Source organism: Taudactylus pleione, unplaced genomic scaffold (assembly GCF_031769625.1).
Source record: "Taudactylus pleione unplaced genomic scaffold, aTauple2 ptg000154l, whole genome shotgun sequence".
Classification (NCBI taxonomy): domain Eukaryota; kingdom Metazoa; phylum Chordata; class Amphibia; order Anura; family Myobatrachidae; genus Taudactylus; species Taudactylus pleione.
Genome location: NW_028284556.1, coordinates 30,363,673 through 30,378,232, shown reverse-complemented (window position 1 = coordinate 30,378,232; position 14,560 = coordinate 30,363,673). Strand labels below are relative to the sequence as shown.

At 31.7% G+C, this 14,560-nt stretch overlaps 5 non-coding genes across 5 annotated transcripts; all 5 read left to right on the top strand.

Annotated features, from left to right (window-relative positions):
* Positions 1-5,092: 5,092 nt before the first annotated feature.
* Positions 5,093-5,175, top strand: TRNAL-UAA (transfer RNA leucine (anticodon UAA)). The gene has a single exon. It is a non-coding gene; the product is annotated as a tRNA-Leu (tRNA).
* An 821-nt stretch (positions 5,176-5,996) lies between these two features.
* TRNAL-UAA (transfer RNA leucine (anticodon UAA)) lies at positions 5,997-6,079 on the top strand. The gene has a single exon. It is a non-coding gene; the product is annotated as a tRNA-Leu (tRNA).
* A 2,432-nt stretch (positions 6,080-8,511) lies between these two features.
* Positions 8,512-8,594, top strand: TRNAL-UAA (transfer RNA leucine (anticodon UAA)). Its single transcript has one exon. It is a non-coding gene; the product is annotated as a tRNA-Leu (tRNA).
* Positions 8,595-11,165: 2,571 nt separating this feature from the next.
* TRNAL-UAA (transfer RNA leucine (anticodon UAA)) lies at positions 11,166-11,248 on the top strand. The gene has a single exon. It is a non-coding gene; the product is annotated as a tRNA-Leu (tRNA).
* A 3,123-nt stretch (positions 11,249-14,371) lies between these two features.
* On the top strand, positions 14,372-14,454 carry TRNAL-UAA (transfer RNA leucine (anticodon UAA)). The gene has a single exon. It is a non-coding gene; the product is annotated as a tRNA-Leu (tRNA).
* Positions 14,455-14,560: the final 106 nt, after the last annotated feature.

The window sequence follows — 14,560 nt, the reverse complement described above, 5'->3', positions numbered from 1 at the left end:
AATTAGGGAAAAATAACTGACAGCAATACATCCTCGATAAAAACATGGTTATGTGAAAGGACAGAAAAAGCTGCTATTTCCATTAAAAAATCAAGAGCAATCGTTATAGTTGTACACATTAAAAATGTTTAATACCTACAATTTCAGTAATTTAAAATTGACAATGCACATAGAAAAAAATATGAACATTTCAATAGTGCATACCATGATAAACGCTTTGGCTACTGCACCAGGTGGTTAAGGTGTTGGTCTTATAATCCAATGGATTTATATCTGCATGGATTCAAACCCCCCTTCTGGTGTGGTTTGTAATTTCAGCTTCCAAAAAATGTACAATAAAGAATGTTATCAATTAGGGAAATTTAAAATTGACAGCCGTATATCTTTCAACAAAAACATGGTCGTGTGAAATAACAGAGAAAGTAACTATTTCTATTATAAAATCAAGAGCAATCGTTATAGCTGTACACTTTAAAAAATGGTGAATACAATCAATTTCAGTAATTTAAAAATTGACAATCCACATAGAAAAAAACATGAACATTCCATCAGTACTTGTCATGAAAAACACTTTAACTACTGCAGCAGGAAGGTCATACCAAACATACTTTCAGAGATGAGAAGAAATATAGGTATTCTAATATACAAAAATCAGAGCTATGTAGTTATTTAGACTCAAAGCTGTATAATGATTAAAGACAAGTTAACAGAGCATATTGAAAAAAAGATGAACATTTCAATAGTGCTTATTTTGATAAACTCCTTGGCTAGCGCACCATGATGGCTGAGTGGTTAAGGAGTTGGATTTAAGATCCCATGGATTTATATCTGCGTGGGTTCGAACCCCTCTCCTGGTATGGTTTTTAATTTCAGTTTCCAAGATATGTACAATAAAGAATGTCATCAATTAGGGAAAAATAACTGACAGCAATACATCCTCGATAAAAACATGGTTATGTGAAAGGACAGAAAAAGCAGCTATTTCCATTAAAAAATCAAGAGCAATCGTTATAGTTGTACACAATAAAAATGTTTAATACCTACAATTTCAGTAATTTAAAATTGACAATGCATATAGAAAAAAATATGAACATTTCAATACTGCATATCATGATAAACGCTTTGGCTACTGCACCAGGATGGCCGAGTGGTTAAGGTGTTGGGCTTATTATCCAATGGATTTATATCTGCATGGATTCAAACCCCCCTTCTGGTGTGGTTTTTAATTTCAGCTTCCAAAAAATGTACATAAAGAATGTTATCAATTAGGGAAATTTAAAATTGACTGCATCTTTCAACAAAAACATGGTCGTGTGAAATTACAGAGAAAGTAACTATTTCTATTATAAAATCAAGAGCAATCATTATAGCTGTACACTTTAAAAAATGGTGAATACAAACAATTTCAGTACTTTAAAAATTGACAATCCACATAGAAAAAAACATGAACATTCCATCAGTACTTGTCATGAAAAACACTTTAACTACTGCAGCAGGAAGGTCATACCAAACATACTTTCAGAGATGAGAAGAAATATAGGTATTCTAATATACAAAAATCAGAGCTATGAAGTTATTTAGACTCAAAGCTGTATAATGATTAAAGACAAGTTAACAGTGCATTTTAAAAAAAAGATGAACATTTCCATAGTACAGAAGAAGCAGCTATTTCCATCATAAAATCAAGAGCAATCGTTATAGTTGAACACAATAAAAATGTTTAATACCTACAATTTCAGTAATTTAAAATTGACAATGCACATAGAAAAAAATATGAACATTTCAATAGTGCATATCATGATAAACGCTTTGGCTACTACACCAGGATGGCCGAGTGGTTAAGGTGTTGGGCTTATAATCCAATGGATTTATATCTGCATGGATTCAAACCCCTCTTCTGGTGTGGTTTTTAATTTCAGCTTCCAAAAAATGTACAATAAAGAATGTTACCAATTAGGGAAATTTAAAATTGACAGCCGTATATCTTTCAAGAAAAACATGGTCGTGTGAAATTACAGAGAAAGTAACTATTTCTATTATAAAATCAAGAGCAATCATTATAGCTGTACACTTTAAAAAATGGTGAATACAAACAATTTCAGTACTTTAAAAATTGACAATCCACATAGAAAAAAACATGAACATTCCATCAGTACTTGTCATGAAAAACACTTTAACTACTGCAGCAGGAAGGTCATACCAAACATACTTTCAGAGATGAGAAGAAATATAGGTATTCTAATATACAAAAATCAGAGCTATGTAGATATTTAGACTCAAAGCTGTATAATGATTAAAGACAAGTTGACAGTGCATTTTGAAAAAAAGATGAACATTTCAATAGTACAGAAAAAGCAGCTATTTCCAACATAAAATAAAGAGCAATCGTTATAGTTGTACACATTAAAAATGTTTAATACCTACAATTTCAGTAATTTAAAATTGACATTGCACATAGAAAAAAATATGAACATTTCAATAGTGCATATCATGATAAACGCTTTGGCTACTTGCCTAGGATGGCCGAGTGGTTAAGGTTTTGGTCTTATAATCCAATGGATTTATATCTGCATGGATTCAAACCCCCCTTCTGGTGTGGTTTTTAATTTCAGCTTCCAAAAAATGTACAATAAAGAATGTTATCAATTAGGGAAATTTAAAATTGACAGCCGTATATCTTTCAACAAAAACATGGTTGTGTGAAATTACAGAGAAAGTAACTATTTCTATTATAAAATCAAGAGCAATCATTATAGCTGTACACTTTAAAAAATGGTGAATACAAACAATTTCAGTACTTTAAAAATTGACAATCCACATAGAAAAAAACATGAACATTCCATCAGTACTTGTCATGAAAAACACTTTAACTACTGCAGCAAGAAGGTCATACCAAACATACTTTCAGAGATGAGAAGAAATATAGGTATTCTAATATACAAAAATCAGAGCTATATAGTTATTTAGACTCAAAGCTGTATAATGATTAAAGACAAGTTAACAGAGCATGATGAAAAAAAGATGAACATTTCAATAGTGCTTATCTTGATAAACTCCTTGGCTACCGCACCAGGATGGCCGAGTGGTTAAGGTGTTGGGCTTATAATCCAATGGATTTATATCTGCATGGATTCAAACCCCCCTTCTGGTGTGGTTTTTAATTTCAGCTTCCAAAAAATGTACAATAAAGAATGTTATCAATTAGGGAAATTTAAAATTGACAGCCGTATATCTTTCAACAAAAACATGGTTGTGTGAAATTACAGAGAAAGTAACTATTTCTATTATAAAATCAAGAGCAATCATTATAGCTGTACACTTTAAAAAATGGTGAATACAAACAATTTCAGTACTTTAAAAATTGACAATCCACATAGAAAAAAACATGAACATTCCATCAGTACTTGTCATGAAAAACACTTTAACTACTGCAGCAAGAAGGTCATACCAAACATACTTTCAGAGATGAGAAGAAATATAGGTATTCTAATATACAAAAATCAGAGCTATATAGTTATTTAGACTCAAAGCTGTATAATGATTAAAGACAAGTTAACAGAGCATGATGAAAAAAAGATGAACATTTCAATAGTGCTTATCTTGATAAACTTCATGGCTACCGCACCAGGATGGCCGAGTGGTTAAGGTGTTGGGCTTATAATCCAATGGATTTATATCTGCATGGATTCAAACCCCCCTTCTGGTGTGGTTTTTAATTTCAGCTTCCAAAAAATGTACAATAAAGAATGTTATCAATTAGGGAAATTTAAAATTGACAGCCGTATATCTTTCAACAAAAACATGGTCGTGTGAAATTACAGAGAAAGTAACTATTTCTATTATAAAATCAAGAGCAATCGTTATAGCTGTACAGTTTAAAAAATGGTGAATACAATCAATTTCAGTAATTTAAAAATTGACAATCCACATAGAAAAAAACATGAACATTCCATCAGTACTTGTCATGAAAAACACTTTAACTACTGCAGCAGGAAGGTCATACCAAACATACTTTCAGAGATGAGAAGAAATATAGGTATTCTAATATACAAAAATCAGAGCTATGTAGTTATTTAGACTCAAAGTTGTATAATGATTAAAGACAAGTTAACAGAGCATGTTGAAAAAAAGATGAACATTTCAATAGTGCTTATCTTGATAAACTCCTTGGCTACCGCACCAGGATGGCCGAGTAGTTAGGGTGTAGGACTTAAGATCCAATGGATTTATATGCGTGTGGGTTCGAACCCCACTCCTGGTATGGTTTATAATTTCAGCTTCCAAGATATGTACAATAAAGAATGTCATCAATTAGAGAAAAATAACTGACAGCAATACATCCTCGATAAAAACATGGTTATGTGAAAGGACAGAAAAAGCAGCTATTTCCATTAAAAAATCAAGAGCAATCGTTATAGTTGTACACATTAAAAATGTTTAATACCTACAATTTCAGTAATTTAAAATTGACAATGCACATAGAAAAAAATATGAACATTTCAATAGTACATATCATGATAAACGCTTTGGCTACTTGCCTAGGATGGCCGAGTGGTTAAGGTGTTGGGCTTATAATCCAATGGATTTATATCTGCATGGATTCAAACCCCCCTTCTGGTGTGGTTTTTAATTTCAGCTTCCAAAAAATGTACAATAAAGAATGTTATCAATTAGGGAAATTTAAAATTGACAGCCGTATATCTTTCAACAAAAACATGGTCATGTGAAATTACAGAGAAAGTAACTATTTCTATTATAAAATCAAGAGCAATCATTATAGCTGTACAGTTTAAAAAATGGTGAATACAATCAATTTCAGTAATTTAAAAATTGACAATCCACATAGAAAAAAACTTGAACATTCCATCAGTACTTGTCATGAAAAACACTTTAACTACTGCAGCAGGAAGGTCATACCAAACATACTTTCAGAGATGAGAAGAAATATAGGTATTCTAATATACAAAAATCAGAGCTATGTAGTTATTTAGACTCAAAGCTGTATAATGATTAAAGACAAGTTAACAGAGCATGATGAAAAAAAGATGAACATTTCAATAGTGCTTATCTTGATAAACTCCTTGGCTACCGCACCAGGATTGCCGAGTGGTTAAGGCGTTGGACTTAAGATCCAATGGATTTATATCCGGGTGGGTTCGAACCCCACTCCTGGTATGGATTTTAATTTCAGCTTCCAAGATATGTACAATAAAGAATGTCATCAATTAGGGAAAAATAACTGACAGCAATACATCCTCGAAAAAAACATGGTTATGTGAAAGGACAGAAAAAGCAGCTATTTCCATAAAAAAATCAAGAGCAATCGTTATAGTTGTACACATTAAAAATGTTTAATACCTAAATTTCAGTAATTTAAAATTGACAATGCACATAGAAAAAAATATGAACATTTCAATAGTGCATACCATGATAAACGCTTTGGCTACTGCACCAGGTGGTTAAGGTGTTGGTCTTATAATCCAATGGATTTATATCTGCATGGATTCAAACCCCCCTTCTGGTGTGGTTTTTAATTTCAGCTTCCAAAAAATGTACAATAAAGAATGTTATCAATTAGGGAAATTTAAAATTGACAGCCGTATATCTTTCAACAAAAACATGGTCGTGTGAAATAACAGAGAAAGTAACTATTTCTATTATAAAATCAAGAGCAATCGTTGTAGCTGTACACTTTAAAAAATGGTGAATACAATCAATTTCAGTAATTTAAAAATTGACAATCCACATAGAAAAAAACATGAACATTCCATCAGTACTTGTCATGAAAAACACTTTAACTACTGCAGCAGGAAGGTCATACCAAACATACTTTCAGAGATGAGAAGAAATATAGGTATTCTAATATACAAAAATCAGAGCTATGTAGTTATTTAGACTCAAAGCTGTATAATGATTAAAGACAAGTTAACAGAGCATATTGAAAAAAAGATGAACATTTCAATAGTGCTTATTTTGATAAACTCCTTGGCTAGCGCACCAGGATGGCTGAGTGGTTAAGGAGTTGGACTTAAGATCCCATGGATTTATATCTGCGTGGGTTCGAACCCCTCTCCTGGTATGGTTTTTAATTTCAGTTTCCAAGATATGTACAATAAAGAATGTCATCAATTAGGGAAAAATAACTGACAGCAATACATCCTCGATAAAAACATGGTTATGTGAAAGGACAGAAAAAGCAGCTATGTCCATTAAAAAATCAAGAGCAATCGTTATAGTTGTACACATTAAAAATGTTTAATACCTACAATTTCAGTAATTTAAACTTGACAATGCACATAGAATAAAATATGAACATTTCAATAATGCATACCATGATTAACGCTTTGGCTACTGCACCAGGATGGCCAAGTGGTTAAGGTGTTGGGCTTATAATCCAATGGATTTATATCTGCATGGATTCAAACCCCTCTTCTGGTGTGGCTTTTAATTTCAGCTTCCAAAAAATGTACAATAAAGAATGTTATCAATTAGGGAAATTTAAAATTGACAGCCGTATATATTTCAACAAAAACATGGTCGTGTGAAATAACAGAGAAAGTAACTATTTCTATTATAAAATCAAGAGCAATTGTTATAGCTGTACACTTTAAATAATGGTGAATACAATCAATTTCAGTAATTTAAAAATTGACAATCCACATAGAAAAAAACATGAACATTCCATCAGTACTTGTCATGAAAAACACTTTAACTACTGCAGCAAGAAGGTCATACCAAACATACTTTCAGAGATGAGAAGAAATATAGGTATTCTAATATACAAAAATCAGAGCTATGTAGTTATTTAGACTCAAAGCTGTATAATGATTAAAGACAAGTTAACAGAGCATATTGAAAAAAAGATGAACATTTCAATAGTGCTTATTTTAATAAACTCCTTGGCTAACGCACCAGGATGGCCAAGTGGTTAAGGAGTTGGACTTAAGATCCCATGGATTTATATCTGCGTGGGTTCGAACACCTCTTCTGGTATGGTTTTTAATTTCAGTTTCCAAGATATGTACAATAAAGAATGTCATCAATTTGGGAAAAATAACTGACAGCAATACATCCTCGATAAAAACATGGTTATGTGAAAGGACAGAAAAAGCAGCTATTTCCATTAAAAAATCAAGAGCAATCGTTATAGTTGTACACAATAAAAATGTTTAATACCTACAATTTCAGTAATTTAAAATTGACAATGCACATAAAAAAAAATATGAACATTTCAATAGTGCATATCATGATAAACGCTTTGGCTACTGCACCAGGATGGCCGAATGGTTAAGGTGTTGGGCTTATAATCCAATGGATTTATATCTGCATGGATTCAAACCCCCCTTCTGGTGTGGTTTTTAATTTCAGCTTCCAAAAAATGTACATAAAGAATGTTATCAATTAGGGAAATTTAAAATTGACTGCATCTTTCAACAAAAACATGGTCGTGTGAAATTACAGAGAAAGTAACTATTTCTATTATAAAATCAAGAGCAATCATTATAGCTGTACACTTTAAAAAATGGTGAATACAAACAATTTCAGTACTTTAAAAATTGACAATCCACATAGAAAAAAACATGAACATTCCATCAGTACTTGTCATGAAAAACACTTTAACTACTGCAGCAGGAAGGTCATACCAAACATACTTTCAGAGATGAGAAGAAATATAGGTATTCTAATATACAAAAATCAGAGCTATGAAGTTATTTAGACTCAAAGCTGTATAATGATTAAAGACAAGTTAACAGTGCATTTTAAAAAAAAGATGAACATTTCCATAGTACAGAAAAAACAGCTATTTCCATCATAAAATCAAGAGCAATCGTTATAGTTGTACACAATAAAAATGTTTAATACCTACAATTTCAGTAATTTAAAATTGACAATGCACATAGAAAAAAATATGAACATTTCAATAGTGCATATCATGATAAACGCTTTGGCTACTACACCAGGATGGCCGAGTGGTTAAGGTGTTGGGCTTATAATCCAATGGATTTATATCTGCATGGATTCAAACCCCTCTTCTGGTGTGGTTTTTATTTTCAGCTTCCAAAAAATGTACAATAAAGAATGTTATCAATTAGGGAAATTTAAAATTGACAGCCGTATATCTTTCCAGAAAAACATGGTCGTGTGAAATTACAGAGAAAGTAACTATTTCTATTATAAAATCAAGAGCAATCATTATAGCTGTACACTTTAAAAAATGGTGAATACAAACAATTTCAGTACTTTAAAAATTGACAATCCACATAGAAAAAAACATGAACATTCCATCAGTACTTGTCATGAAAAACACTTTAACTACTGCAGCAGGAAGGTCATACCAAACATACTTTCAGAGATGAGAAGAAATATAGGTATTCTAATATACAAAAATCAGAGCTATGAAGTTATTTAGACTCAAAGCTGTATAATGATTAAAGACAAGTTAACAGTGCATTTTAAAAAAAAGATGAACATTTCAATAGTGCTTATTTTGATAAACTCCTTGGCTAACGCACCAGGATGGCTGAGTGGTTAAGGAGTTGGACTTAAAATCCCATGGATTTATATCTGCGTGGGTTCGAACCCCTCTCCTGGTATGGTTTTTAATTTCAGTTTCCAAGATATGTACAATAAAGAATGTCATCAATTAGGGAAAAATAACTGACAGCAGTACATCCTCGATAAAAACATGGTTATGTGAAAGGACAGAAAAAGCAGCTATTTCCATTAAAAAATCAAGAGCAATCGTTATAGTTGTACACATTAAAAATGTTTAATACCTACAATTTCAGTAATTTAAACTTGACAATGCACATAGAAAAAAATATGAACATTTCAATAATGCATACCATGATTAACGCTTTGGCTACTGCACCAGGATGGCCAAGTGGTTAAGGTGTTGGGCTTATAATCCAATGGATTTATATCTGCATGGATTCAAACCCCTCTTCTGGTGTGGCTTTTAATTTCAGCTTCCAAAAAATGTACAATAAAGAATGTTATCAATTAGGGAAATTTAAAATTGACAGCCGTATATATTTCAACAAAAACATGGTCGTGTGAAATAACAGAGAAAGTAACTATTTCTATTATAAAATCAAGAGCAATTGTTATAGCTGTACACTTTAAATAATGGTGAATACAATCAATTTCAGTAATTTAAAAATTGACAATCCACATAGAAAAAAACATGAACATTCCATCAGTACTTGTCATGAAAAACACTTTAACTACTGCAGCAAGAAGGTCATACCAAACATACTTTCAGAGATGAGAAGAAATATAGGTATTCTAATATACAAAAATCAGAGCTATGTAGTTATTTAGACTCAAAGCTGTATAATGATTAAAGACAAGTTAACAGAGCATATTGAAAAAAAGATGAACATTTCAATAGTGCTTATTTTGATAAACTCCTTGGCTAACGCACCAGGATGGCCAAGTGGTTAAGGAGTTGGACTTAAGATCCCATGGATTTATATCTGCGTGGGTTCGAACACCTCTTCTGGTATGGTTTTTAATTTCAGTTTCCAAGATATGTACAATAAAGAATGTCATCAATTTGGGAAAAATAACTGACAGCAATACATCCTCGATAAAAACATGGTTATGTGAAAGGACAGAAAAAGCAGCTATTTCCATTAAAAAATCAAGAGCAATCGTTATAGTTGTACACAATAAAAATGTTTAATACCTACAATTTCAGTAATTTAAAATTGACAATGCACATAAAAAAAAATATGAACATTTCAATAGTGCATATCATGATAAACGCTTTGGCTACTGCACCAGGGTGGCCGAGTGGTTAAGGTGTTGGGCTTATTATCCAATGGATTTATATCTGCATGGATTCAAACCCCCCTTCTGGTGTGGTTTTTAATTTCAGCTTCCAAAAAATGTACATAAAGAATGTTATCAATTAGGGAAATTTAAAATTGACTGCATCTTTCAACAAAAACATGGTCGTGTGAAATTACAGAGAAAGTAACTATTTCTATTATAAAATCAAGAGCAATCATTATAGCTGTACACTTTAAAAAATGGTGAATACAAACAATTTCAGTACTTTAAAAATTGACAATCCACATAGAAAAAAACATGAACTTTCCATCAGTACTTGTCATGAAAAACACTTTAACTACTGCAGCAGGAAGGTCATACCAAACATACTTTCAGAGATGAGAAGAAATATAGGTATTCTAATATACAAAAATCAGAGCTATGAAGTTATTTAGACTCAAAGCTGTATAATGATTAAAGACAAGTTAACAGTGCATTTTAAAAAAAAGATGAACATTTCCATAGTACAGAAAAAACAGCTATTTCCATCATAAAATCAAGAGCAATCGTTATAGTTGTACACAATAAAAATGTTTAATACCTACAATTTCAGTAATTTAAAATTGACAATGCACATAGAAAAAAATATGAACATTTCAATAGTGCATATCATGATAAACGCTTTGGCTACTACACCAGGATGGCCGAGTGGTTAAGGTGTTGGGCTTATAATCCAATGGATTTATATCTGCATGGATTCAAACCCCTCTTCTGGTGTGGTTTTTATTTTCAGCTTCCAAAAAATGTACAATAAAGAATGTTATCAATTAGGGAAATTTAAAATTGACAGCCGTATATCTTTCCAGAAAAACATGGTCGTGTGAAATTACAGAGAAAGTAACTATTTCTATTATAAAATCAAGAGCAATCATTATAGCTGTACACTTTAAAAAATGGTGAATACAAACAATTTCAGTACTTTAAAAATTGACAATCCACATAGAAAAAAACATGAACATTCCATCAGTACTTGTCATGAAAAACACTTTAACTACTGCAGCAGGAAGGTCATACCAAACATACTTTCAGAGATGAGAAGAAATATAGGTATTCTAATATACAAAAATCAGAGCTATGAAGTTATTTAGACTCAAAGCTGTATAATGATTAAAGACAAGTTAACAGTGCATTTAAAAAAAAAAGATGAACATTTCCATAGTACGGAAAAAGCAGCTATTTCCATCATAAAATCAAGAGCAATCGTTATAGTTGTACACAATAAAAATGTTTAATACCTACAATTTCAGTAATTTAAAATTGACAATGCACATAGAAAAAAATATGAACATTTCAATAGTGCTTATCTTGATAATCTCCTTGGGTACCGCACCAGGATGGCCGAGTGGTTAAGGCGTTGGACCTAAGATCCAATGGATTTATATCTGCGTGGGTTCGAACCCCACTCCTGGTATGGTTTTTAATTTCAGATTCCAAGATAAGTACAATAAAGAATGTCATCAATTAGGGAAAAATAACTGACAGCAATACATCCTCGATAAAAACATGGTTATGTGAAAGGACAGAAAAAGCAGCTATTTCCATTAAAAAATCAAGAGCAATCGTTATAGTTGTACACATTAAAAATGTTTAATACCTACAATTTCAGTAATTTAAAATTGACAATGCACATAGAAAAAAATATGAACATTTCAATAGTGCATACCATGATAAACGCTTTGGCTACTGCACCAGGATGGCCGAGTGGTTAAGGTGTTGGGCTTATAATCCAATGGATTTATATCTGCATGGATTCAAACCCCCCTTCTGGTGTGGTTTTTAATTTCAGCTTCCAAAAAATGTACAATAAAGAATGTTATCAATTAGGGAAATTTAAAATTGACAGCCGTATATCTTTCAACAAAAACATGGTCGTGTGAAATAACAGAGAAAGTAACTATTTCTATTATAAAATCAAGAGCAATTGTTATAGCTGTACACTTTAAATAATGGTGAATACAATCAATTTCAGTAATTTAAAAATTGACAATCCACATAGAAAAAAACATGAACATTCCATCAGTACTTGTCATGAAAAACACTTTAACTACTGCAGCAAGAAGGTCATACCAAACATACTTTCAGAGATGAGAAGAAATATAGGTATTCTAATATACAAAAATCAGAGCTATGTAGTTATTTAGACTCAAAGCTGTATAATGATTAAAGACAAGTTAACAGAGCATATTGAAAAAAAGATGAACATTTCAATAGTGCTTATTTTGATAAACTCCTTGGCTAACGCACCAGGATGGCCAAGTGGTTAAGGAGTTGGACTTAAGATCCCATGGATTTATATCTGCGTGGGTACGAACACCTCTCCTGGTCTGGTTTTTAATTTCAGTTTCCAAGATATGTACAATAAAGAATGTCATCAATTTGGGAAAAATAACTGACAGCAATACATCCTCGATAAAAACATGGTTATGTGAAAGGACAGAAAAAGCAGCTATTTCCATTAAAAAATCAAGAGCAATCGTTATAGTTGTACACAATAAAAATGTTTAATACCTACAATTTCAGTAATTTAAAATTGACAATGCACATAGAAAAAAATATGAACATTTCAATAGTGCATATCATGATAAACGCTTTGGCTACTGCACCAGGATGGCCGAGTGGTTAAGGTGTTGGGCTTATTATCCAATGGATTTATATCTGCATGGATTCAAACCCCCCTTCTGGTGTGGTTTTTAATTTCAGCTTCCAAAAAATGTACATAAAGAATGTTATCAATTAGGGAAATTTAAAATTGACTGCATCTTTCAACAAAAACATGGTCGTGTGAAATTACAGAGAAAGTAACTATTTCTATTATAAAATCAAGAGCAATCATTATAGCTGTACACTTTAAAAAATGGTGAATACAAACAATTTCAGTACTTTAAAAATTGACAATCCACATAGAAAAAAACATGAACATTCCATCAGTACTTGTCATGAAAAACACTTTAACTACTGCAGCAGGAAGGTCATACCAAACCTACTTTCAGAGATGAGAAGAAATATAGGTATTCTAATATACAAAATCAGAGCTATGAAGTTATTTAGACTCAAAGCTGTATAATGATTAAAGACAAGTTAACAGTGCATTTTAAAAAAAAGATGAACATTTCCATAGTACAGAAAAAGCAGCTATTTCCATCATAAAATCAAGAGCAATCATTATAGTTGTACACAATAAAAATGTTTAATACCTACAATTTCAGTAATTTAAAATTGACAATGCACATAGAAAAAAATATGAACATTTCAATAGTGCATATCATGATAAACGCTTTGGCTACTACACCAGGATGGCCGAGTGGTTAAGGTGTTGGGCTTATAATCCAATGGATTTATATCTGCATGGATTCAAACCCCTCTTCTGGTGTGGTTTTTAATTTCAGCTTCCAAAAAATGTACAATAAAGAATGTTATCAATTAGGGAAATTTAAAATTGACAGCCGTATATCTTTCAACAAAAACATGGTCGTGTGAAATTACAGAGAAAGTAACTATTTCTATTATAAAATCAAGAGCAATCATTATAGCTGTACACTTTAAAAAATGGTGAATACAAACAATTTCAGTACTTTAAAAATTGACAATCCACATAGAAAAAAACATGAACATTCCATCAGTACTTGTCATGAAAAACACTTTAACTACTGCAGCAGGAAGGTCATACCAAACATACTTTCAGAGATGAGAAGAAATATAGGTATTCTAATATACAAAAATCAGAGCTATGTAGTTATTTAGACTCAAAGCTGTATAATGATTAAAGACAAGTTAACAGTGCATTTTGAAAAAAGATGAACATTTCAATAGTACAGAAAAAGCAGCTATTTCCATCATAAAATCAAGAGCAATCGTTATAGTTGTACACAATAAAAATGTTTAATACCTACAATTTCAGTAATTTAAAATTGACAATGCACATAGAAAAAAATATGAACATTTCAATAGTGCATATCATGATAAATGCTTTGGCTACTACACCAGGATGGCCGAGTGGTTAAGGTGTTGGGCTTATAATCCAATGGATATATATCTGCATGGATTCAAACCCCTCTTCTGGTGTGGTTTTTAATTTCAGCTTCCAAAAAATGTACAATAAAGAATGTTATCAATTAGGGAAATTTAAAATTGACAGCCGTATGTCTTTCAACAAAAACATGGTCGTGTGAAAGTACAGAGAAAGTAACTATTTCTATTATAAAATCAAGAGCAATCATTATAGCTGTACACTTTAAAAAATGGTGAATACAAACAATTTCAGTACTTTAAAAATTGACAATCCACATAGAAAAAAACATGAACATTCCATCAGTACTTGTCATGAAAAACACTTTAACTACTGCAGCAGGAAGGTCATACCAAACATACTTTCAGAGATGAGAAGAAATATAGGTATTCTAATATACAAAAATCAGAGCTATGTAGTTATTTAGACTCAAAGCTGTATAATGATTAAAGACAAGTTAACAGAGCATGATGAAAAAAAGATGAACATTTCAATAGTGCTTATCTTGATAAACTTCTTGGCTAGCGCACCAGGATGGCCGAGTGGTTAAGGCGTTGAACTTAAAATCCAATGGATTTATATCCGCGTGGGTTCGAACCCCACTCCTGGTATGGTTTTTAATTTCAGCTTCCAAGATATGTACAATAAAGAATGTCATCAATTAGGGAAAAATAACTGACAGCAATACATCCTCGATAAAAACATGGTTATGTGAAA